The sequence below is a fragment of the Gopherus evgoodei genome, chromosome 3, assembly GCF_007399415.2.
Source record: "Gopherus evgoodei ecotype Sinaloan lineage chromosome 3, rGopEvg1_v1.p, whole genome shotgun sequence".
Lineage (NCBI taxonomy): Eukaryota > Metazoa > Chordata > Testudines > Testudinidae > Gopherus > Gopherus evgoodei.
Window position 1 is genome coordinate 72,226,041 of NC_044324.1, and position 27,390 is coordinate 72,253,430.

At 43.3% G+C, this 27,390-nt stretch overlaps 1 protein-coding gene and 1 long non-coding RNA gene across 3 annotated transcripts in view; both read left to right on the forward strand.

The window, feature by feature from the left end:
* Positions 1-27,390, forward strand: part of BCKDHB (branched chain keto acid dehydrogenase E1 subunit beta) — a 264,232-nt gene that overhangs the window by 25,536 nt on the left and 211,306 nt on the right. The window lies entirely within an intron of this gene.
* Positions 1,123-27,199, forward strand: LOC115648347. Its single transcript, XR_003999528.1, has 3 exons — positions 1,123-1,185; positions 24,918-25,013; positions 27,127-27,199. It is a non-coding gene; the product is annotated as an uncharacterized LOC115648347 (long non-coding RNA).

The window sequence follows — 27,390 nt, forward strand, 5'->3', positions numbered from 1 at the left end:
CTCTGCTTAAAAAAGTCTACCTTTTTCCTTCCGCAGCTGATGCATTGTTTGGAGCTGCAATCCTTTCTTCTTTCAAAGAAGAATCTGTCATGGCATGAATCCCCACTCTGAACCTTGGCGTCCAAAAGATGAGGTACCAGCATGAATCCCCCTAAGCTTAATTACCAGCTTAGATCTTGTAGTGCTGCCACCAACCAGGACTTGCAGTGCCTGGTATACTCTGGTGCCCCCAAAACCTTCTCAGAGGACCCCAAGACCCAGACTCCCTGGATCTTACACAAGGAAAGTAAACTCTTTCCCCCCACTTCTTGCCTCTCCCAAGCTTTCCCTCCCTGGGTTACCCTGGAAGATCACTGTGATTCAAACTCCTTGAATCTAAAAACAGGGAGGAGTGCACCTTTCCCCCTCCCTGAGAGGTAATACATATTCAAGATCCATGAATCTAAAACAAAAGGATTCCACCTTTTCCCACCTCCCTTCTCTCTCCCTGTCTCCCACCAATTCCCTGGTGAGTACAGACTCAATTCCCTTGAGCCTCAACAAGGGGAAAAAATCAATCGGGTCTTAAAAAGAAAAACTTTTAATAAAAGAAAGGGGGGGAAAAAAAAGTAAAAGTTGTCTCTCTAATTTAAATGGCAAATGTTACAGGGTCTTTCAGCTTGTAGACACTAGAGAGGAGTCTTCCCCCCAGCACAAATACACATTAAAATCATTCCAGCAAAATACACATTTGCAAATAAAGAAAACAATCAAAAAGACTAAACCGCCTTCTACTGTTACTTACTATTTGAATAGAAAATTAGAGAGCCTGTAGGTATGTCTGGTTACCCTCTCAGAACCCAGAGAGAACAACAGACAAAGAAACACAAACAAAGACTTCCCTCCACTGAGATTTGAAAGTGTCTTGTCTCGTGATTGGTCCTCTGGTCAGGTGTTCCAGGTTCACTGTTTGTAACCCTTTATAGGTAAAAGAGACATTAACCCTTAACTATGTGTTTGACAGTATCAGCTTGCTGAGCAGTCACAAACTCCGTTTGCGTTCACTTCAGCCCAGAGCAGCCTCTGGTACAACAGAAGAATTTTCTAGTTTCTCCCCAAAAGGCAAGGTGCTGTCTGCCTCAGAAAAAGGACTTGAGGCCATTTCCTCCCCTTCCCAGACTTACTTGCTGGCCACGGACAAAGAAGGTGAATCAGATCCGCACTTCCCCTGGGTCCTGATTATAACGTTAACATGCTTAGACATGGCTAAAAATAAAATGTTATCTATTAAAATATCAGTTGGAAGCAAATTCCTGATGTCAACCACACGATCACCTGTAAAGTCTTCCCACTTAAGGTGCACTTTTGCTAGAGGCACAGTCACAGAAAATTCAGCCAAAGCTAAAATATTTAGACTTTTGCCAGGAAGTCTGCTCTCTTCCCTTACCAAACTTCCTTTAACCAAAGTGACTTGTGGTGTGGTCTCTGTACATTCAATGCCATTCACTCTTAATAAATTCTTAGTCCTAATATACTTTGAGGTCATTCTCCTCTCCTGCAGTTTCCTCAAGGAAATCAAGGTGGTAGCATTAGCACTCACGGTGGGGGTTGTGGGTGCAGATTGTGGGGTGACCTTAAGTTTTGGACAATTTGGTTTTATATGGCCTGGAGCTACACTGGTGGCAGACTACCTGCTTTCTCTTAACCATTCTTTTAAAACCGATCTCATAACATGCAGCAACAATACTTGAATTTCCCATACATGCTGTCCTGATTACAGGGCTAGCTGCATCTCTGTTCCCTCTCTGAGTATACCCCCTCAGAAGTCAGCCTTCTTGCCTTTACCTCTGAGGCAGAATCAATTGAGTCTCCCACTCTTCGATCAGGCCTGGAGCTACAGTACCTTGTGTAACGACCATGCTTAGCCAGCACGTCTGACTGGTTTGGCACCAGTGGGTCTTCCCTTTGGGAATCTGTGACCAGTGGTGAATATAGTAACCAGACAGCTTTCTTAAATCAAACTATTGTTTAATCTTAAGAGGAGGAATAAAGCATTTGGAAAGGATTTTTAAAACTACCAGCCTGCCCACGTCTATCTGACCTAAAGACTTGCCATCCACCAATGGAAACCTAGGCAGGCCTAATTTCTTCAGATACATCACCAGGTCCTGGGTGGCAGCCTGTCTGAGTTTGACAGCAGTTCTCTTGGGTTTTGTCTACACAAATACTTTCTTCACTGCATGCTGCGGTGTGAATCCACCCTACACTAGCTGGCTGTGCACTAAGTGTTTCTGTAAACCCTGCTGGTGCCACACAGATACTTGGGCCTGGTCTACATTGGGGGCAGGGGGGATCGATGTAAGACACGCAACTTCAGCTACGAGAATAGCGTAGCTGAAGTCGACGCATCTTAGATTGACTTTCCTCCCAGCGCGGGATCGATGGCCGCGGCTCCCCTGTCGACTCCATTTCTGGCGGGTAGTGTGGATGTACCCTTCATGTGCAGCAGACTAGAATGTACATGAGCCCTTAAAGGGATGGAGTCCATTTCTATCCAGCTAGTGTTCCTTTGTCTTCTCAGTTTTTGGGCATTTTAACCCTGCTAGCCCAAAACTAATTTCGTGGGATTAGGGGGAGGTCGAACCAGTCAGGGCCAGTGGCTCTTCCGCTGTCCTCTAACAGCCTGCAGTTGTTTGCTGGGAGATGTCTTATTTCAAGTAATTCTTTCACTGCCTTGCGTGTTTCTCCAAAACATTGATTTACCTCTTTATAGTTATACAGTAAACATCCCAGTAATCAGGTCATTGTACCATATTTATGATGTATTATAGAGCAGGCACACTTCCACCACGTGTGCTTTAATCTCTCTCAGTATAGATTACAAATAAAAAGTGTACCTTTGATTTTAAGAATACAGTTTTTTCCCATAACGAATGGAATAGCGACACATCATGTTTTCTCTTTAGCACCTCATCGATACCTTTGAAAATCTATTAAGGTACAGGCTTGTCACAGGATGACAGAAAAGTTGTACCAGCAAAATTCAAGTTTTTGTCTCTTGCTTTATAAAGGTGTCTCTGCTAGCTAATCAGTAATGATAAATGGAGAGCAAAACAAGAAAACAAAAGCTGATGTCTGTAAATTAAGAAAATATTTAATAGAATACTTAAGAAACTTAAAAACACCCCTCAGACTGGTAAATATAATAATTCCTAAACACATACAGTATTGTTTTACAGGAGTGAAATATTTGCAAACAAGAATATGGAAAAGAATAAATTCTTCTCACTTTGATGCATGTTTCTGAACAAATCTGAAAAACAGAACTAGTTTTTTTAATTTCAAAGCTCTATTCAAATCTCTTTTCTTGAAATAGGAAATAACTGATTTAAGAGAGAGAAACTTTCAAACTATGCTAAGGGAATAAAGTTGACGTCTTAGCAGTTGCTAAATTATATTTATTCACATTAGAGGTTTCCCAGGAGTGCTGGTCCTGTCAGTGGGCCAAGAGAAGTCCAGACAGATTGCGGAGAATTCAATCTTGATTACAGACAGCTGTTGAAGCAAGTACCTTTTTCATTGGATAGACCAGAGGTGGCCAACCTGAGCCTGAGAAGGAGCCAGAATTTACCAGTGTACATTGCCAAAGAGACACAGTAATATGTCAGGAACCCCCCATCAGCTCTCCTCCCCCTGCTCCCAGCACCTCCCACCCACCGGCAGCCCCTCTGATCAGTGCCTCCCCCTTCCTCCCCACACCTCTTAATCAGCTGTTTTGTAGCGTGCAGGAGGCTTAGGAGGGGGAGGAGTGAGGGCATGGTATGCTGCGGGGAGGGCGTGGGAAAGGGTGGAGTGGGGGCAGGGCCTGTGGCAGACCCAGGGGTTGAGCAGTGAGCACCCTCTGGCACATTGGAAAGTTGGCACCTCTAACTCCATCCCCGGAGTCGGTGCCTGTACAAGGAGCCACACGTAACTTCTGGAAAGCCGCATGTGCCTCCGGAGCCACAGGTTGGCCACCCTTGGGGTAGACCGTGGTGACTAGATGCTTTAAAGATTAGAACCCGGTGGGCTCCTATTTTTCATTTTGGGACTTAATTTGTGCCTATATAAATCAGTGAAAATGAGTAAGGAACCTAATCTGTCAGCAGTAATTTTCATTGTATTTTTCCAAACAAAAGGAAACAAAATTTTCTTGGTATTGGACATAGCATGGTAATAGTATGCAGCAGCAATCTGTATAGTTAAAAGATGCATAAAGGTTTCCATTCAGACACTTCTTTCCATCCCGTCTTTTGTTGTTCATAATTGCAAATTTTTTTTTTAAACTGAAATATTCAAGCTTTTGATTCTGCCTGAAGGTGACTGTCCTGAAAGTCGTGTGTGAGTGAGAGATTTAATAATGCTTGATAAAGAAGTCTGTGGGAGGGTGGGTTTGGAAAAAGACTTCATGGAAAAAAGTAAAAGTTTTTATTTATTTATTATGAACAGCTTGATGAGTGAAATGACATGGTCTAAAAAGTTGAGATTTGGCATGAAAGTAACCCATATTGAATAGAAGTACCTCTGAGTTTGATTCGACTGAGTTATTAGCTTCTGAAAAACTCAGACTATGCATGCACAGTTGATTTTTCACATTGTTTGCGGTGCCACTGTTATAAAGGAACCAATCCAGTTGCCCTGATGTTGACAGGAGTCTTTTCATTGACTTCAATGGGAGTTGGATTAGGCCAAAAGCGTGTAGTTTGGGTGCACGAAGTGACTGGTCTTCCTGCATAATTAGAAGTTTTGTAGCAGTGAGGATAATTAAATATTGAAACAGCTTACCAGGGGAGATTGTGGACTCGCCATCACTTGGAGTCTTTAAAATGAGATTCAATATCTTTGTAAAAGACATATTTTAATCCAGTGTCCGGGGAAAATCCTCTGGCCAGTGTGTGCAAAAGGACAATGTAGATAGTCCTAATGATTTCTTCTGGCCTTTGGATGTATGAAATGTACTGAAGGTTTACATGGACAGAGGCTATGAACTGTCAGGAACCTTGGGTCAGTCCCTGCAGAGCTTGGAGGATGCACAGTGATTGGGAAAGGAAAAGGCGGGGGCTGCAGTACACCTTACAATGTTTGCAGGCAAGAGTTCTGCTCTTCTCTACCCTAGGACTCCATGGTAGAGTAAATTCCAACTAAATAGTTATAATTGACATGTCTAAAATTTAGCTGAAGCTTCATTTGTTTAACTTTGCTCCCGAGATGGGTGAAATGATCCATATTGTACAGTCTGCACACAGCCACTTCTGCAATGGAAGATAGCTGCTTTTAAACTGTGTAGATCTACAGCACACAATGATTCAGGGCAGAAAACGAAACAGTCCTTCTCCAAGGAAACAAAGTGGAGTTTTTAGGTGAAGTAGATTTTAAATAGAATCATAATGGTTGGAAGGGACCTCAGAAGATCATCTAGTCCAACCCACTGCTCAAAGCAGGAACAATCCCCAAATGGTCCCCTCAAGGATTGAACTCACAACCCTGGGTTTAGCAGGCCAATGCTCAAACCACTGAGCTATCCCTCCCCCCATACTCCATTTGAATTTATCCAGGACTCAGGGGCTAATTACAAGACTACTGTATAAAGTGATAGCAAGTTAAAAACTATAACTGGTCAGGTCTTTGGTTTTAAGTTTCACATGTAAGGTAGTTTTTCTTGCAGCACAGTACCCTCTAAGTTAAAGCACTGGTTCGGTACTGACTCAGAGGGAAGAAACTCCATGCTAAATCACTGACACAGCTGCTTACAACACTTGGGTCTTCTTTGAAAATCTCAGATTAAAGCAGCACCAAGCCTGATGCCACTTAGCTTGTGAAAACAGACAAGGTTAGAGCCTCAGGTGGTATGACTGCACTCCTGCATAGAGAGGATTTGATGTGTGAATGTCTTGCTTCCAGCATAAATTTCAAAAATAGCAGAGAGAACCATTATATCGCTAGTGATTAAAGACTTAAACATATACAGGTTTTGTTCCGTTTGTTTTCAGCAAACAGAGACATAAATAAATAGAAGGAGCGTGTGTGTACAGTTACAACAGTTATAATGCCATGAAAGCTTTTCTGCCTTGGGGGGACAATGTCATGAGTAAAAGATTCTGTTAAAATGGCTGTGTCATAAACAGATAGTTAAGAGTTAATAGAACAGAAGTATTTCATATCTCTTTTGCCTGTAAAGGGTTAACAAGATCAGTGAGCCTGGCTATCACCTGACCAGAGGACCAATCAGGGAAGGATACTTTCAAATCTTGAGGGAGGGAAGTTTTTTGTGTGTGCTGTTAGTGTTTGGTGGTTGTTCTCTCTGGGTTCTGAGAGTGACCAGACATGCAACCAGGTTTCTCTCCAATCTCTCTGATACAGTCTCTTATATGTCCAGAATAGTAAGTACTAGGTAGATAAGGCGAGTTAGGCTTATGTTTGTTTTCTTTATTTGCAAATGTGTATTTGGCTGGAAGGAGTTCAAATTTGTATTTTGCTGAAAGGATTTTACTTTGTACTTGTATACTTAAGCTGGGAGGGTATTCCCAGTGTCTATAGCTGAAAGACCCTGTAACATATTCCATCTTAAATTTACAAAGATAATTTTTACTGTTTTTTCTTTCTTTAATTAAAAGCTTTTCTTGTTTAAGAACCTGATTGTTTTTCTATTGTGGTGAGACCCCAGGGAACTGGGTCTGGATTCACCAGGGACTTGGTGGGGAGAAAGGAGGGAAGGGGGAGAGAGAGGTTAATTTCTCTCTGTGTTAAAATTATTTTCTCTCTCAGGGAGAGTCTGGGAGGGGGAGAGAGAGAAGGAGAGGGGAAGGTGAATTTTTCTCTCTGTTTTAAGATTCAAGGAGTTTGAATCACAGTAATCTTCCAGGGTAACCCAGGGAGGGGAAGCCTGGGAGAGGCAACGGTGAGGGAAAGAGTTTACTTTCCTTATGTTCAGAGTGGGGAATTATACCATGACAGGCTGTTATATTCTCCTTTGGGTGGGGGGCAGCATTAATCATTTGTGGGTACTGAGGTATAATGTGTTGTCATACTCTTTTAAAGGTTATAAGGAAATTTCTGTTAGGCTGAGCTTTCTCTGGTCCACGTATAAAAATTGAGGTATATAGTCTGGTAAGGGACCCAGTAGTTGGTTTAAAAAATAATTACCTTTAATCATCTGGCGTTTTTTTTTTCTGTAATGTTTTCTGACTCTTGAGGGTTACTTTATTAAATACTTCTTCCAGATGATCCTGTTTACTTGTTTGACATATATACCTAGCCCTGTTTATAAGTGATTGGGGAGGGGGAATTACCAATTTTCATGCAGCTTTATTTGTCATATTGTTTCCTTCACTTCTTGGAAAAGGGCACCAGCCTGTTCAGATGGCTGAAGCTAGGGCTGTTTATAAAGCTTGGCAGGTTAATTGAAATTGACAGCACCATAATGCCTTCCTCAGAGGCTGACGCACATGGTTTCAGATAATGTAGGAATACTGTTTTCACCTGTAGGCAAGAGTCAGCTAGAGGAATTTGTATGCCTTTGTTTTGAGCTGTTTGGTTGACGCAGGCAACAGGAACAGATACCCTTTAGGAAACCTCTCGTTTCCATATAAATGAGCAAAGATATAAAAAGGCAGAGTGTCTGTATCTTTTTCGGTCTACTTGACTTTAAATTTCAGTTGTTGAGTAAATGGCTCACAAGGGGCAATGAAGATAACTAACAGTTTTTTGCCAAAATGACGCGCCCCTCTCCCCCTTTCATCTTTCCAACATTTATAAACTAAAGAGTCTGTAAGTTTAACAGATTTTAGTAGTGGAGTGGTCCCTTCTGGATATTTCTCATATAGTTAGATGCATAGGGAAAATTACAACAACATGTGGCTCTGGGGATTAGGTTTGATATTGTATGTGTTTAAATCTTAATGCTGTTTTACTATGAAATTAAATTTTTTATTTAGTGAAAATGAATCTCTCATGCCATTTTAAAGGATAATTTTCATTATAGTTCAACTATGATCTTTCCCAGTGTGTTGTCCTGTGAATTATTTTAGACTATAATCTCTATTCCATCCCCCAAATCATAAATGAAATATTAAAGCGTTTGATTCAGAATGGAGTCCAATGAGACCCCCACCTGATGACCAATCTCAACTTGATGCTGAATAATTATTTTTGATTGGTTTTTGTTTTGCTAGCAACTTGAGGACTCGTATACCAAAGCCCCATTAAATCCATATTTCTGAGACTATGTGAAATATAGTATATCTAATCTTTGATATACCAAAATGACTACACCACCTTTTTTCTACTTACTTTCTTCGTAATTGAATGAAATTAGGTCAGTTTGGTATGATTTGTGTGTGACCGTCTCTGTAGTTTATTATTTTTGTCCATTTAGGTACTGTCAAATCAGCTATTTAAATGTTTTGTTTCTCACACATAGAAGTAAAACAATGGTTTCTAATTCTCTGGGTCAATCCCTTGTCTTTCTCAATATTAATTACTACATTAGCCCTTTTCCAGCCCTCTGGGATTAACTCATTCATCATAAATGCTCCAAAAATATTTGACTTGTTTTTATCCATTAAGCATGGAGTACTTGCTTTCCATAGTAATAAGTCAAAATACATAATTATGTGCCCGTAGTATGTAAAGTATACTTCAGTAATTCTGGATACTATATAGTGAGGCTTTAAATCTGCATTTTATTATGTTAATGCACCTTAAAATTGCATAAAAATTCATGCAGGGAACAGATACAGGGAATTGATGATTTTGGTTTGGATACATTATCTCCCCTCCTCCCCCCGGCTTTTTTTTAAACAGTATAGTGAGACCTTCATTGGTCTTGCTACTTTGAACCATTCAAGTTACCTAGGTACTTTCCAATGTGTTCCTTTTTGAACATGCCTTATAATCTGACATCTCCCTTTTCCCACTCTCAATGATTTTTTTCATAAAGTATTCTGTTACTATTATCTTTGGCGTTGCTTACATTTTGCTCTTTTCTCCTTTTATTGCAACCCAAAGACGTGTTTACACCCCTAAAAATGTGAATAAAAGGGTATGAGCTTGATGTAGAACCCTTTTCCCTTGGTCTCTCTCTTGACTAGGTCTTACCCTTGTATATTCAGAAAGCCTTTGACAAGGCCCCATACCAAAGGCTCTTAAGTAAAGTAAGCAGCCTTGGGGTAAGAAGGAAGGTACTCTCATGCATTAGTAATGGATTAAAAGACCGAAAACAAGGGGTAGGAATAAATGGTCCATTTTCAGAATGGAGAGAAGTAAACAGTGGTATCCCCTATGGATTTGCAACGGAACCAGTGCTGTTCAACATATTCATGAATGATCTGGAAAAAGCGGTAAACAGTGGCAAAATTTGCAGACAATAACTATTCTGAGTAATTTTGTAAATGTAAAGCAGACAGCAAGGAGTTAGAAAGGATCTCACAAAACTGGGTAACTGGGCAACAAAATAGCAGATGAAATAGATAAATGCAAGGTAATGCGCATTTGAAAACATAATCCCAATTACACATACAAAACGATGGCATCTAAATTAGCTGTTACCATTCAAGGAATAGATCTTGGGGTCATTGTGGATAGTTCTCTGAAAATATCTGCTCAATAGGCAGTGGCCATAGCTGCTGGAACTGAGGATGATGGCGGAGCTACTGCACTCCTTGGTTTTAGCAGTGATTTCCATCATGTACAGGATATAGTTTGTCAGTGGCTCTCAGGATCCCAACTGTACAAATTGTTCTAGCACCTCGGCAGTGGCAGTCAAAAAAGCTAACAAAGTTAGGAAAGACATAGGTTTTAAAACAGTAAATATCAGAATGCTACTCTATAAATGCATGGTATGCCCACATCTTGAACACTGTGTGCAGTTCTGGTCATCCTCTTAAAAAAATACATTAGCATTGGAAAAGGTACAGAGAAGGGCAACAATGATTCGGGGTTGTCATAGTATAATTCCCAATTCTGAACCTTAGCGTCCAAAATATGGGTACTAGCATGAATTCCCCCTAAGCTTAATTACCAGCTTAGATCCTGTAGTGCTGCCACCAATCAGGACTTAGAGTAGAGTGCCTGATAAACTCTGGTCTCCCCCAAAACCTTCCCTGGGGACCCCCAAGACCCAAATTTCTTCAGTCTCACAACAAAGGGGAATAAACCAATTCCCTTCCCCCTCCTCCCCTCCAGGTGTTCCCTCCCTGGGCTCCTGGAGAGAGATACAGATTCAAGCTCCGTGAATCTAAACAAAGGGATTCCCCCTTCTCCTTTCTTCCTCCCAGATCTTTCCCGCCCTGGGTACACTAGGAGATCACCGTGATTCGAACTCCTTGAATCACAACACAGAGAAATCAGGTGGGTTTTCCCCCTTTCTCTCCCCCCTCCCTTCTCCTTCCCTGTTAAGTACAGACTCAATTCCCTTGAGCCTCAACAAGGGGAAAAATCAGACAGGTCTTAAAAGCAAAACTTTTAATAAAAGAAAAAAGAATAAAGAAAATCACTGTAAATTCAAGATGGAATATTACAGGATCTGTCAGCTTATAGACACTAGAAAGAAGCCTCCCCCCATCAAAATACAATTTAAAATACTTTCAGCAAACTACACATTTGCAAATACAGAAACAATCAAAAGACTATAACTGCCTTTCTTACTAAATTACTCACTATAAAAGACTGTAGTAGGGAGATTGGCAAGAAAACTGGTTGCCCGTCTAGTCCCTTCCAGGACCCAGAGAGAACAAAGCAAAACCCCAAAAAAACAAACAAAAAGGCTTACCTCCACAGAGATTTGAAAGTATCTTGTCCCCGATTGGTCCCCTGGTCAGGTGTTTGGTTCCCGGTTTAACCCTTTACAGGTAAAAGAGACATTAACCCTTAACTATCTGTTTATGACGGGTATGGAACAGCTTCCATATGAGGAGAGATGGAAAAAGACTGACTTTTCAGCATGTAAAAGAAACTACTAAGGGGAGGATATGATAGAGGTCTATAAAATCATGAATGGTGTGGAGAAAGTGATTAAGGAAGTGCAAGAATGAGGGGTCGCCCAAAGAAATTAATAGGCAGCAGATTTAAAACAAACATATGGAAGCACTTCTTTGCACAATGCATAGTCAGCCTGTGGAAGTTCTTGCCAGGGAATGATGATAAGGCCCAAACCATAACAGAGTTCAGAAAATAATTAGATTAGTTCACAGAGGGTAGGTCCATCAATGGCTATTAGCTGAGATGGTCAGGGATGCAACCCCATGCTTTGGGTGTCCCTAGACTCTGACTGTCAGAAGATGGGAGTGGATGACAAGATGGATCACTTGAAATTGCCCTATTGTGTTCATTCCCTCTGAATCACCTGGCATTGGCCATTGTTGGAAGACCAGATACTGTGCTAGATGGACCATTGTTCTGAGCCGGTATGGGTGTTCTTATGACATTTCAGACAAGTATGATCCAGCCACCCACCACCTCTCTGCTGTGTTATTCAAATTTGTTCTTTTCATGTATTAAGCTTTCTAGATCTTCCTGCTAATTTGACATATTTCTTGTGCTCATCTGATGAAGAAATATCTCAGATTTGTTTTTAATGCTATTCCTACCTCTTATAACCTATGTTATCTCCTTGGTGCTAACTGTATTTCTCAATTCAGTTGAGATTTTTGCTTCTTAAATCTCAATTTGGTGATTAATTATTTTCAGTGCATTAGAGGGAGGAGCCTGACTCAAATGGAATAATCACACTGGGTAAATGAGGAATGCGATATGACTAAACATTTTTTTTTATTATTCTGCTTATTGGAATGTCCTAGATTTTGCTGTTACCTTTGAATTATAAATGAGAGAGAAACAAGTATTAATCAACAGGGAGTCTTTGTGATGTGCTGCGATTATTTTGGAAAAAACAATAAAAGTTCAAATAAAATAAGCAAATCAATGCTAAGTACATAGGTCTACAAATAACCTTGTAAGAAACAGGAAAAGTGTGGTGGCTTGAAAATGTTAATGTATTTTAAAACTTTTAGGAATTGTTCAGTGAAAGAGGAGGAAAATGATAATCACCTCATTTATGGTCTGAAATCAACTGGAATTATAGGTTTCTAGCTCCTTTTAAGATCCCTTATGGCAGGATTAGTTATCTCTCTGGTTTAATCTCATGACAAGAACCTTTTCATTAAAAAAATAAGGGTATTGTGAGGAAAGCATAAGTAGTAGAGAGATGCCTATTCCAAACCCCAGAATCTGAACACCTTCCAGTTCTGAAGTTCAGATATGGCTGGTGTTTGGATGATGTGATTGTAAGGATAATATAAATGCTGAGACCAAATGTTGCAGGATGGGCCCTTCTCTGTCAATCTGATTCCTACAAATAAAAGCCACAGACTTTTCCAGTGAAGAACATCTGATTTCTTTAAAAATATAATTGAAAGATAACTAAATTGTTTTAATCTGTCAAGGCAAAATATCAAAGCAGTTCACAGAATTTCACATTGGTTTGATTACAATTCATAATTTTACTAGAAACAAAACAAAAAAACATTGCGTCGCTGGCCTCTGGCAAACACAGAGCTGTTATGTAATAATTTTATGAATGCTTATGTGATCTGTTGAGTGAGATCGTAACTGTATTACTTTGTTGGGTTATCTGGTTTTATGGTATGAATGTAATGGTTTAGTTTAATAGTGGGCTGTTGGAAAAACAAGCAGGAATCAACACAATAACTCTAGATAAGCAACTTCCCAACAAACACTTGGGTGTGATTACAAGACAACGGTTGAGCTATTAGCAGTGAAGATACTACTTCCAGGCAGGGCTGGCTCCAGGGGTTTTGCAGCCCCCCATTTCCCCCCCCCCAAAAAGAAAGAAGCTGCGATTGCGATCCCGATCTGCGGCAGTTCAGCGAGAGGTCCTTCGCTCCAAGCCGCTGAATACCTGGACGTGCCGCCCGAAGCACCTGCTTGCTAAGCTGGTGCCTGGAGCCGGCCCTGCTTCCAGGCTCCAACCAAAGGTTACACAGCGTTTTGTTTGGAAGTCAGTGGTACACTTATGGCATTTCCACATGGTAGGGTAATAGGGGGTTTGTATGGGGGTTTGATTTCTAAAGCACATTAATTAGTCTAGTGTGCACCAGCAGCACCCACAAACAGCATGACTTTAAGGTGCGTCTGCAGGATTTACAGAGACTAATTAATATGTACCATGTTAGTGTGCTTTAGGAATCGGTCCCTCGTCCTGTAGAGTACATTACTGCTCTGTAGACAAATCCTAACTGGTTAAAAAAGACATTTTGGAGGGAGGTCTGGGGATGATGTCAATGATCTGGTTGTGCAGGGAACAGCCTGATATGGACTTTGACAGGAACTGAGGTGGTATCTGAAGCAATTGGGCCTTCTTGAGATCCCATGGGATGGTAAGCCTTAGGGAAGATAGGAATGTGTTTAGACTGTTTTGTTCTAAGATCTTTTTTCTCTGAAATGCATTGATTCTAGATAAACAAGGCTATCTGGTCTCTGGATACCATGAGTCATAGCTCCCAAGGATTGGAACTACAGGTAGTGAATCTTAAGTCATAGAAATCATCATAGAATCTCAGGGTTGGAAGGGAGCTCAAGAGATCATCTAGTCCAACCCTCTGCTCAAAGCAGGACAAATCCCCAGACAGTTTTTTTACCTCAGTTCCCTAAATGTCCCCCTCAAGGATTAAACTCACAACCCTGGGTTTAGCAGGCCAATGCTCAAACCAGGGCATGCGTAGACAGTCAGAATTAGTACTAGGAGACCTTGCAGCCCAAGATGCAGTCGGGGAGTGCGAGAATCATATGATTGTTCTTTAGGTAGTGTCCCTATTGGTGCTCTCCTGTAGGTGTGCTTATGTCCCTGTTTTAATGATTGAAGAACTTTCTTAGCAGTATCGGTTAGGCCTGTACATGCGCTATCTCTCTCCTCATGCTGTGTCACAAGGCTAGTCAGCGTGCCCTGGCTTTACCCTGCCCCCTAGTTCTTTCTCAACCACCCTTGGCTAGAGACCGAGCTATTTGCAGTCTATTAGACCATTCCTGTGGTCTATAGTTAGTTAGCCTTTTAATTCATAGTTGTAGTTTATTTTCTTATTTTACCTTTAAAAACTTTTTTTTAATAAAAGTTTAGTTTCTTTCCCTCCTTGGGGAGCCCTTCCCCCCAATGGCTTCAAGAAGTGCCTCTCTCTTGGAAAGAGGCAGTCCCTGGCACAGACAAGCACTCTCAGTGCATTTGCTGCCTCATGGAAGGCCACATTCAAGAACAGTGTTGTCTTTACCAGCAACTCAGGACTTGGTTTAGTAAGCAGAGAGAGCTCAGGCGGAAGATTATTCTCATGGAGATGGCTCTCCGACCCTCGAATCACCTGGCAAAATAGGAGTCTTTCCCACAGCCCTCAAGGTCTTAAAGGCAGTGGGACGAAGAAACAAGCCACTGATCTCTCTCACAACTTATCAAAAAAGAGTGGGAAGTGTCTACAGTGAGCCCTGAGGTAGCTGTAAGCATTTTCCGGCATTCTTGGTATCATCTGTGCCGCTGGCACTGAGACCTTCTCAGTCTGGTACCTATGGCTCATGGAAATCTTCAATGGCAGATACCATTGACAAGCCTACGGACCCGATGGAAACGGGCACGGACATACAATGAATGGCACTGAGGGACAAAAACAGGAGTAAGCACGCTTCTGAGAAGGCATTGGTACACAATCCTGCATTGGTACTGTCCTAGACACCTCATCCAGCACCAGAGCAACTGGTATGGGCGACATCCCCTTCCCCCCGGTACCACCAATGCCACCAAGTCATTCAGTACTACTGGAATTCCAACACTCCAGGGACTTCCATATAACAGATGTACTGGGGTTTCCTCCGCACCAAGTCTTTGCGTGGCATGAGAATTTTTCCCACTGCCCTGTCATCCTTCCCCCCCCACTTCACTGAGGGAGCTGACAGTAAACCGGAGGAGGTGGCATCTCAGTATTCCTTACAGGCTCCTTACAGTGCCCAATACAGCAGAGCAGTTGAGGATATCCTCACATGGCACAACTACCAATATCTTGGTATGGCCATCAATATGTACCGCCACTGACCTCTTTGCCACCCACCTCTGTGGCCATACTGAGACCCTTGGGCTGCATATCATTGCTGTGCCTCTCAAGCCTCTAGCCCCGCTCTAGAGCCTTTGAGGTACACAACCTTTCAGCTGCGGCATCCTGGGCTTCAGAACCTCTGAATGAAATCATAGAGGAACAGGGAGGCAGGACTGAGAAAGAAGAGACCCTGAGGACCATTTCCTCCTCCTCCTCCTCAGATGAGGCTATTCTGCCTCATCTCTGGTGGATGACTTACTTTCTTCCAGGACCTAGCGAAGAGAGTGATGGACATCCTCCAAATACAGCTACAAGAGGTCAAGGACACCCATCAGCATCTCCGTGACATACTCGACTCTATCCTCTTCCTCAATGGTCTCCCAACTGTTACCTGCTCAATTTAAGGCACCTCGGCTATGGCTGACTGAGGACTCAACACATGACCTGATCAATTTAGGGCACCTTGCCTATACTCTACTGAGGGTTCAAGGCATGACCCAATCAATTTAAGCAGCAAAGAGTCCTGTGGCACCTTATAGACTAAGGCATGCATCTGACGAAGTGGGTATTCGCCCACGAAAGCTCATGCTCCAATGCATCTGTTAGTCTATAAGGTTCCACAGGACTCTGCTGCTTTTACAGATCCAGACTAACATGGCTACCCCTCTGATACCAATCAATTTAGGCACCCCCACCCTTTCTCTTCTGAGGGCTCAGGGTATAAGATACCTATCCTTACCCACGAGGCTCAGGAAGAAACCTGGTCAACTTAAGTACCTGCCCTTACCCAGGTTCTATGGGTCTGTGGAACCTTTTCCTAACAAAAGAGCCTTACATAGTTGTGCTCTAAACATCTATTTATTAACTACACACACAAAATACATATACCAAGTAAATCTCTTATGCTCACCACTCCCAATATACAGGCAAATTTCACCCGATGGCCGGTCAGGATTCATTCATCTGGGGCTTCCCGGCGATGCCTCTGCATGTCACGGTCGTGCAGAGAGGTCAGAGTTCCAGCAGTTTGATGTTGAACTGCAGTCCAGAAATGGTTCCCAAAGATCATTGTTTTTCATTATATAGGTAAAACTAGCTCCCTTCTTCAAATTTACTAAACCTATCACATTATCTCACACTCCTATATAACAAAAATTTTAACCAATTATGCACTGGCACCTATGTGTCCTCCTTGCTGCCCAGATTCTTTACATTTTAACTTTCATGCCCAAATTGTACCTTAAATGTGACCTTTTCTATTTGTGTGGCTGATCAGCATAAAACGCTGGTCAGAGCGTATCTTACCAATTGTTGAGTCTCTTTCTGTATCCTCCCTAATTTCCAAGAGTCTTTACAACCTTGGTGGTTATAACTCTTGTTAGGGACATTCCTGAGGTGGGCGTGCTTTATCAGGAACAGAACTTTTTTTTTTTTTTAACTTTAGTGGTGAACTCCCTGAGTTTCACTGAAGGCTGCTTTAATGGGAGGGTGGGGGAGTTGATCAGATCTCAGTCCTACACTACCTATAAACAAGGCCATTCTAGACCCAGCAAAAACCTTCTGGCAGACCCCCAGTGTTGTTGGCACCTACTTGCAAGTAGGTGGACAAAAAAATTATCCCCTAGTAAGGGAGACTGAATTCGTTTTTTCCTACTGTGGTGGACACCATTAACTCCCGTGGCCTTCAACATCAGATATGGTCTACTTGCTGTGACAGGGACTGGAAGCATTTGGACTATTTTGGGAGGAAGGCTTACTCCTCAGCCATACTTCAGTTTCGAATCCCCAGTTACTAACCGTTCATGGCAAAATAAGACTATGTAAATAATTCAAAACTGAATGACCAACAGCTGCCCAAGTTGCATTGTGACCAATTTAAGGCCATCATTCAGGAGGGACAGCTAGTAACAAAGACAATGCTACAATCTGTCCTTGATGCTGCTGACATTGTGGTGAGGTCTATCTCAGTGGCAGTAGTGATGGGGTGCACATCTTGTCTCCATCTCTCAGGCTTCCCAAAGGAGGTACAGTCAACCATCGAAGATTTTCCCTTTTGAGGGCAGTAAGCTCTTCATGGAAAAGACCAGTGCCTCTCCTCACACCTTGAAGGATTCTTGGGCCACTCTCTGTTGGGTATCTACATGCGAGAAGAGGAATTTAGTCCATTGTCCCAACATAAGCTACACACCTTACAATACCCTGCTGAATGCTGTTACGAGCCTGAGGCCTGGTCTACACTGCGGGGGGGGGGGGGCGCGGTGGGAGATTGATCTAAGTTACGCAACTTCAGCTACGTGAATAATGTAGCTGAAGTTGATGTACTTAGATCTACTCACCGCGGTGTCTTCACTGCAGTGAGTCAACTGCTCCTGCTCCCCCGTCGACTCTGCCTCCGCCACTCATGTCGGTGGAGTACAGGAGTTCACAGGAGAGTGCAATAAATCGACCCCCTGCTTGATCGATCGCTGCCCGCCGATCCGGCGGGTAGTGTAGACATACCATTAGAGGAAGAAAACTAAATTTTTGAGGCATAAGTCATCTGGCCTGCAATCTTCCTTGTCCCAGACATCCATGTCCAAGTACCAATTTTGACAGGTTGGTTGAAATGCCAATGGACCACTCCTCCGCCCAATTGCTACAACTGACCACCATTACTCACCCATTTTTTGGCCACTGATTAACAGCAGTTTTCAGCACTAGGAAATGCATAACATCAAATAGATAAGTCCTAGACATTGTTCACAATGGACAAAATGTTATTCATTTTACCTCCCTACTCCCTCCACAACACCTGTCTCTGTCCCTCTTCAGGAACCCTTCTAATAAGAGTTTACTATGTCTCCTCCAGTCTGTTGGGCTATTCAGCATTGACAATTCTCATTAAATTTGTTCTTTCCATGATATGTGGAAGAGGAGACAAAAAAACGCATTTTAAAATAATTCTGATCATCTTGCACATAAAGTCTTTTGGGAACCGAAACTTATGGGTTTTCCTCGGTTTAAAAATTCTCTGATTTGCAAGATCTTTTGCAGTGATATAGCTGATGAGAAATAATCATGTTTCAGTATCTGATTGCTGGACATCTGGGCAGCGAACTACCACCCTTTAAAAGCCATGCAAAATTTGAATTACTGTACTAGCTTTGTGTGTTCTGACTGCTTCCTTGGCAACTATGGTGCTTTTAATTTATTTATGAAAGCATCCAAAATATTTTTAACTGGGCATTAACTCTTGTTGTTCAGCTTTTTTTCAAAAAGCATATTAAAGCAAGTTCCCTGGCAGGGAGTTTCTGAAGAGGAAGCATCACAATCTGTGTGTAAGTAATTTAAAAGAACCCAAGACCACTGGGATGCATGGATGAAGAGAACAATTCTGGAGAAATGAGTTGCAAACCATAGAAATAGAATACATGAAAGTCAGAGCAAGTAATTTAAGAAAAATGATGTATTTTAAAAAAAAGATGGTATTTAAAATAATATCCCTGATCTCCTCCCTCTGCGTGATGATTCTATATATTAATGCAAAACAATTAAACTTTAAGTGTCCTGTTAAATATTGGGTAACCTAATAGACTGGTAATGGCATGTGGAGCCATAATGGTGGTAGCTATATTGGCAATAACCAAATCTCAATATCCTTTGATATATGGAGTAGTGTTGTGGCCATTGGTCCCAGGAGACAAAGTGAGTGAGATAATATATTTTATTGTACCAACTTCAGTTGGTGAGAGAGACAAGCTTTTGAGTTTACACAAAGTTCTTCAGGTCTGGGAAATGTATTTAGGTCTGGTCTACACTACCGATCTATATTTGGTTAACTGCATCGCTCAGGGGTGTGAAAAATCCACACGCTATAATGATGTAGTTGTTCTGACGTAAACTCCTGTGTAGAGAGCGCTATGTCAGCAGGAGAGCTTCTCCTGCCAATTTAGCTACCGCCTCTCAGGGAAGTGGATTAGCTACACTGACGGAAGAGCTCTCTTCTGTCGGCGTAGAGCGTCTTCATTAAAGTGCTACAGTGGTGCATCTGTGCCAATGCAGCTTTTTAAGTGTAGATTTGCCCTCGGAGTGTCACACCTAAATAAAAGGTGCCTCAGATTCCTTAGCATAAGTAGTTAACATACATTTCACGGGACCTTTCAAGGTGAAGTGGCCCATTAATAACCCTTCAATCAGAAAGGGGAAGAGAAGGAAGGGGAAAAGGCAGCTGGGATGGGTTGTTAGTAGGTTATAGATTGTTGTAATAAGCCATAAACCCAGTGTCTCTGTTCAGTCCATTTATTTTTAGTTTCTATCAAAGTTATGAATTTAAACTCTCTCAGAATTGTCTTCTGAAAGTGTTGTACAGGTTTCCTTTGAGGACTGCTAGGTCAGATAAAGTGATCACTTTGTGAAGTGTTCACCCACAGGTGACATGGTGTTTGTCTCTTATCATTTTCCTGCATAAGTTCATGTGGCTCTATGGTTTCACCCACATAGTAGTTGTTGGGGCATTTAGTGCACTGGATGAGGTATACCGCATGTGTAGGACCCAGGTGTGACCGGTTTGGTCACAGAAACCCCTTTGGGATTGCTACGTGATGTGCCTAGACTACCTCTGACCCCGTTTTCCCTGCCAGCTTGGGGCTTCAGTACCTTGCCTTGTTTGAGCCAAACACGCTTGTCTGCTGCAAACGCAGATCAATCTGAATCATGTCCTGCACAAGCTGCAGGCTTAACTGAAAACAGCTTAAGTGCTCCTGTCTCCAACACTCAGATATCCAGCTCCCAATGGTGTCCAAACTCCAAATAAATCCGTTTTACCCTGTATAAAGCTTATCGTTCACCCTCTATAACACTGATATAACTGCACAGCTGTTTGCCCCCTCCCCCCCCAGTATTAATACTTACTTACTCTGGGTTAATTAATAAGTAAAAAGTGATTTTATTAAATACAAAAAGTAGGATTTAAGTGGTTCCAAGTAATAACAGAGACAACAAAGTAAATTACCAAACAAAATAAAATAAAACATGCGAGTCTAAGCCTAATACAGTAGGAGACTAAATGCCGGTAAATCTCACCCTCAGAGATGTTTCAATAAGCTTCTTTGACAAACTAGCCTCCTTCTAGTCTGGGCGCAGTCCTTTCCCCTGTACAGTCCTTGTTCCAGCTCAGGTGATAATTAGGGGGTTTCCTATGACTGCAGTCCACTTTCTTTGATTCCACCCCCTTTATATATCTTTGGCACAAGGTGGGAATCTTTTATCCCTGACTGGGTTCCAACCCTTCTTTCTAAATGGAAAAGCACCAGGTTAAAGATGGATTTCAGTTCAGGTGACACGATCACATGTCATTGTAAAACTTCATTACCCACTTGCTAGCACGTGCGTATACAGGAAGACTTGCAAGTAAACAGAGCCATTTACAACCAGTTGTCTTGGTTAATGATTCCAAACCACCATTAATGGCCCACACTTGCATAACTACAGTAGGACCTCAGAATTATATTTTATATTCCTAGTTTCAGATACAAGAATGATACATTCGTACAAATAGAATGAATACACTCAATAGATAATAACCATTTCAAAGATATGTTACATGGCATATTTAGCATAAAACATATTCCACTTATGTCCTATTTACACGCATAAGCATATTTCTATAAAACATTATGGGGTGCAACATCACACCGGGATCTTGAATGTATGTTGTGGAATATGTTGATCATTGTAGTAGTGGAGATACATCTGCAAGTTTTGCATCTGTTGTTCTGGTGCCATCATAGCTCTCATTTGTGAGACTGGCCTGACTGTTTTCAAGGGCCTGGTACTGGTCACAGGATCGATTGAGGATCAGACCGGGCCTTCATTGCCCATCTCCTAACAGTAGGTCACTCTACTCGGGAAGATCCTCCCAGCAACCGGCCCGTATTAGCTCTCAGTTCCGTTCATCCCGTTCGAGAAGTGTGAGGTTTGGATTGCTGGGTCCAGTGCAGATCCGCCGAGTGCCGTCGGTCTTAGAGATCCCATCCAAGATGCCTGTCTTGCTTGCTTGGACAGGTCGGCTTTGGGACTCAGTGACCGGCTCCAGTCGGACAAGAGCCACTGCTCCACCCAGTCATGGTCGCCTGATACTGACTGCTCTGTTTATACGTTCTGTATGGAGTGAGGCTCCCTGACTGCAGGACAAGCCCCGGTACCTGGGTCTTTACGTCTCAGCCCCGGTGTGTAAGCAGTTCACACTGCAGCAGCCGCAGGACCAGGGGAGTCTGCCTCGGCAGGACCAGCCCCACAAACGAGCCAAGGTCTGCAGCCACCCACGTCCATCCTCTCCACAGTCAAGCTTGACCCATGCCAAGCAAGGGGCCAAACGGTCATTTTGATGGTGCGCCAAAGGGTGACCTACCAGACTGTTCCCCAGATCCATCTATCCCAGTGTTCTCCAACAACCTTTCCCTTTTCCTTCCTGCTTGGACCGCTCAGTATAATGGAGCAGGGGTATACCCTATGGTTCCTTTCTACCCCTTCTTCCCACCCACCTTCTCCATCCCTCTTCAGGGATCCCTCTCACAAGAGTCTCCTTGTGCAGGAGATAAAGGGATTGCTATAGCTGCGTGTGGTGGAGGAAGTTCTTCTCGAGTACAGGAACAAGGGGTTCTGTTCCCTATACTTTTTAATCCCAAAGGCCAAGAGTGGTCTACGGCCCACCCTGGAACTGCGAGACCTCAACAAATACCTAAAGAAGTTAAAGTTCAGCATGGTTTCCCTGGCTTCTATTCCCTCCCTGGATCTGGTATGCTTCCCTTAACCTGAAGGGTGCACACTTCCACACAGTGATCTTTCAAAGACACAGATGCTTCCTCCAGCTTACAGTGGGGCCCCACCACTACCAGTTTGTGGTCCTCCTTTTCGGCCTGCTGAGAGTGTTTACCGAGTGCACTGAGAGTGTTTACTAAGTACATATTGGTGGTAGTGGCTTACCTAGAGCACTGGGGTATACAGATCTCCCCGTACCTCGACGACTGGCTTGTCAAAGGCAACTCCAGGTCTCAGGTCCAAAGAGATGTTGCCCTACTTCAAGCCACATGCCGCTCTCTATTCCTACTGGTGAACAACAAAAAGTCAACATTAGTGCTGGTGCAGAGGATAAGGTTCATCAGAGCAGTCTTCGACTTGATCTGCAGCGGGGACTTCCTGCTGCTGGACAGGTTCCACACGTTGATGAACTTCATCACGGAAGTCTCTGTGTTCCCTTTGACCAGAGCCAGGGTCTGTCTGCGCAAGCTGGGTCACATGGCAGCGTGCACTTACATGGTCCGCCATACCAGGCTCTGGATGCGGCCCCTGCACAATGGCTGGGAACGGCCTATTCCCAGTCCTGGGACCCCATAGAAAAGATTGTTACCATTCCTTGGCAATACTAACCTCGTTGCAATGGTGGACCAACTGTGGGACAGTCCTGGAGGGGGTTCTGTTTGACAACCACCCTCACTCCATCGAGTTGGTGTCGGATGCCTCGGACCTCAGTTGGGGTGCGCACTTCGGCGACTTCAGGAACAGGAAATGTGGTCCCCAGAGGAGGCGAAGTTGCACATTAATGTCAAAGAGCTCCAAGCAGTCTGGCTGGCGTGCGGAGTTTTCCTGCCCCACCTGTCGGGCAAGGTGGTGTGAGTCCTGACAGACAAAACAGCCTTGACGTTCTACATCAAGAGACAAGGGGGAGTGTGCTCATCGGCTCTCTGTCAAGTGGCACTCTGTCTATGGGACTTCTGCATCAACCACGAAAACCAGCTGGAAGCTTGTCACCTTCTCGGTGTCAAGAATATGCTGGTGGACCAGTTCAGCAGGGACTTCTCCTTTCACCATGAATGGTGACTCCATCTAGAGGTAGCCTGCATGATCTTCCAAATGCGGGGAACTCCCTAAGTGGACTTGTTTGCTACCAAACAGAGCAGGAAATGCCACCGGTTTTGCTCTCAGTAAGGTCTGAGCAAGGGCTCCCTCTCTGATGCCTTTCTTCTTTCGTGGTCAGGGAGGGTCCTGGCAAAGAGAGAGAGACAAAGGGCAGGTTGTAATGATCGCCCCGCCGTGGCCTTGCCAGCATTGATTCGGCTTACTCATGAGGTTGTCAGTGGCCCCTCCCTGGCCCTTGCCCAACTGCCTGGACCTACTGTCACAGGGCAACAGATGGCTACTACACCCCAACTAGAGTCCCTCCACCTTTCAGCATGGATGCTGTGTGACTGAACCCAGAGGAATGGACCTGTTCGAATGGAGTCCAACGGACGTCCAAGCATGACATCTTTCTTTCGCGTTCCTCCATATAAGCTGCCCTGGAGTACCTGCTCTGTTTGAGGAACCAGGGCCTGGCACACACTTCCATTAGAGTGCATCTCCTGGCCATTTCTGCTTTTCATCCACTGATCCAAGGACAGACTGTGTTTTCCCATGACATGATGGTCAGACTCTTGAGAGGGCTCAAGAGACTCTTCCTGCAGGTATGGACTCCTGTCCTGCAGTGGGATTTTAGCTTGGTCCTCTCTAGGCTCACAGACCCATTCCCTGGGTTCCTGCTTCTTTTCCCACCTGTCATGGAAGGTCGCTTTCCTGGTGACAGTGACGTTGGCAAGACAGGTCTCTGAAATTAAAGTCTTGATCTCCGAATCTCCATATGCTGTCTTCTACAAAGACAAGGATCAGCTGCGGCTCCATCCGGGTTTCCTGCCGAAGGTGGTATTCACCTTCCATATGAGCCAGGACATCTTCCTTCCAGTGTTCTGCTTGAAACTGCACAAGACTAGTGGAGAGAGGCATCTTCACGTGCTGGACGTCCAAAGGGCCTTGGCTTTTTATTTAGAATGTACCAAGCCTTTCTGTCAGTAAACTCAACTCTTCATCGCTACAGCAGATAGAATGAAGGGCCTTCCAGTGTCCTCACAGAGGACATCCAATTGGATCACCTCATTCATATGGATCTGTTACAAGCAACTGATTGTCAGAGCCCACTTGACGAGAGCACAGGCATCTTCAGTGGCCTTCCTAGCACACATCCCTATCTGTAGAGCTGCAACGTGGTTCTCTGTCCACGCGTTCATGGCGCATTATGCCATTGCTCAGCAGGTGAGAGTTGACGCTGGATTTGGCAGAACAGTGTTACAATCAACACATCCGTGAACTCCTACCCACCTCCAAGGGTACTGCTTTGGAGTTACCAAATATGGAATGAACATGAGCAAGCACTCGAAGAAGAAAAAGCAGTTATCTTTTCCGTAACTGGTGTTCTTCAAGATGTGTTGCTCATGTCCATTCCATAACCCGCCCTCCTTCCCTACTGTCGGAGTTTCTGGCAAAAAGGAACAGAGGGTGAGAGGAGCTGTAGCGCCCCTTATAGTGTGCCATGCAGGCGCCACTCCGGGGGGTACCAGAGCTGGTCCCCTATGGATACTACCGAGAGAAGAACTTTCAGGACCGGTGCACGTGGCAAGCACACACACCTAATATGGAATAGACATGAGCAACACATCTCAAAGAACACGAGTTATGGAAAAGGTAACTGTTTCTTCCTCCAAGACGAAGGGCAAGCTGATGTCTCGTCCAGGTGTAAACAAGATCAAATAGCAGGTGATGTACCTTTTTCAACCAATGAATAGCCACTTGGGTCATGGGCGAAAATCTACATCTAAGGAAACAAACAGCATAGAGTTCATTTCCGGGGACTGTGCCTAGCACCCTGCTCCCAGCTGGAGAAGCTTCTCAAAGGAGGGGGAGGGCTATAAAAAGAGGGGAGGGGATGCCACAAATGATCTTTCTCTTTCTCTCTGCCCACAGCATTCATGACATCTGAAGAACAAAGGAAGCAACGTTGGACTGGGGGGGAGGGATCCTGACTGATAGATGTTCAGCCAGTACAACTGCTGAAACGTGGTGAGCGAGACCTTGTTTTGAATTTATCCTAGTTTAAGTTAGGCATTAGTTGTGTTTTACTTTTATTTTTCTTGTAACCAATTCTGGCTTTTATATCTCATTACTTGTGTTCGCTTAAAATCTCTCTTTGTAGTTAATACACTGGTTTAGATAAAACAAGTTTATTTGAATTGAAGAGTCTGGGAAAATCCATTTGGCATAACAGGATTTGTTCATATCATTTCTATTATTAAAATGGTGGACTTTATGTGAACTTGTATTGTCCAGAAGAAGGCAGGGCTGTTCAAGACACACATTTCTGGGGAAAAATCTGGGACTGGGTATGTGCTGTTGTTACCCTGTGTGTAATTCAAGAGTGGCTGGCTGCAGCACTCACACAATATATCTAGGAGTGAATTACATGCTGGAAGATGTGTGCAGGATTGGTAGTTACAGCAGCAAAGCTGTGTAAAGAGGACCCAGGTAAGAAGGCTGAGGTGACACAGCTGTTAATAGGTATAGATTGTACTCTGGATATGTCACACCACCCCAGGGACTTGTGCATGCTTTCCAAGATACACAAACGAGAGCCCAGGCAGACCCGTCATATCTGGCCATAGCATTCTTACCGAAGGAATATTTGGACTCCTAGAAACCATCCTAAAACCACTCACCGTACAATAGGCCAGCTTCCTCCAGGACACACCCTTCTTACTCCACAACATTAACAATCTCCCTCAGAAAACCATCCTCACCATCATGACCATCACTGCCCTATATAGCATCATCCCTCACAATTACGGCAGCTCTGCCTGCTTCAGATACTTACAAGACAATGGACAACCCTCAGATACCCACCCCAAACACATCACCAAACTCATCCATTTCATTCTCACCCATAACAATTTTACATTCAATACCAAACACTTTGTCCAAACCATGGAAACAGCCATGGGCACTAGGATGGGTCCCCAATATTCCAACCTCTTCATGGGCCACATTGAAGAAGAATTTCTGGATGAATGCACCACAAAATCAATGATATACCTGAGATATGCCAATATTTTCATCTTCTGGACAGACAACTTAAAACTTCTTCAGATTTCCACCACAACTTTAGCAAACACCTCAATCCATTAAACTCTCCTTGGAACCCTCTCACACCAGCCTCAATTTCTTAGACACCCCAATCAGCTTCAGAAGTGAAACCCTGCAGACAAATATATGCAAGAAATCCATGGATCATCACACCTATCTTGATGGGTCCAGTAACCACCCCAGAGACACTAGGAAATTGGTTATTTATGGCTAGGCACTCAGATACCACAGAATATGCTCCAAGGAGGAAGTCCATGATATAGACCTTAACACTTAAAACCACCTTCATCAAACAAGGACACTGTACCTAAGAAGTAGATTGGATGGCCATTCCACAATGCAAATACCCCAAGAGAACCTGCTTCAATACAGAAATAAACCCCTCTCTGACCACACAAACCCTAGATGTTTCCTATCATCCCATGCTGGAACACTTAAGGTATATCCTCAAACAACTAGAACCCATACTTGATGGGGACCCCATCCTGAAAGAAATCTTTTCTGAAACCCCACTTCTGGCCCTCAAACAACTCCCCAGCCTCTGCAAGTTCATGATCAGGAGCACGTTCCCCACAGACAAAGACGCACCTTCTCAAAGTGATACCAGACTCTGTCAACCCCTTTCCCCCCAGCTGACTTTCCTGGCCTTTTCCTTTCCCCTCTGTGACAGGAGGGGTATTAAGAGGCCACTTCACCTTGAATGGCCCCTTGATATATGTCAACTGCTTACACTAAAGAATCTGATCTACCTCTTATTTGGCTGTGAGTAAGTTTCCCAGACCTGAAGAAGAGCTCTGTGTAAACTCAGAAGCTTGTCTCACCAACAGAAGTTGGCTTAATAAAAGATATTACCTTACCCACCTTGTCTCTCTCTCATCTGATGGCAGTTACCTATGTTAAAGGACTAGTTTGTTTTAATCATATTCCTAGTGGGCATAATTCTGTATACATTTCGTCTTTGTTTAACACCAGCAACATGTTCAGTGCTGTGCTTTATCTTGAGGTATGGTGCCTAATTGACTCCCATTCATTTCAGTGGGAGCTGTGAGTGTTCAGGGCCTCTTAGGATCAAGCTGTAAATAGAAAAAAGTAAGAAAATAATATCAAACTCTAGGTATGTATCTTGTTTTATTTTTGGCAGTGTTTTTTCCTTACATCTCATTAAAGAAATTAGATGAGTTTAGACCTTAGTTTAGACTTTATTTTTGGCAGTGTTTTTTCCTTACATCTCATTAAAGAAATTAGATGAGTTTAGACCTTTTTTTCCTCATAGCTGAAATATTGTATAATCTCAATGTGT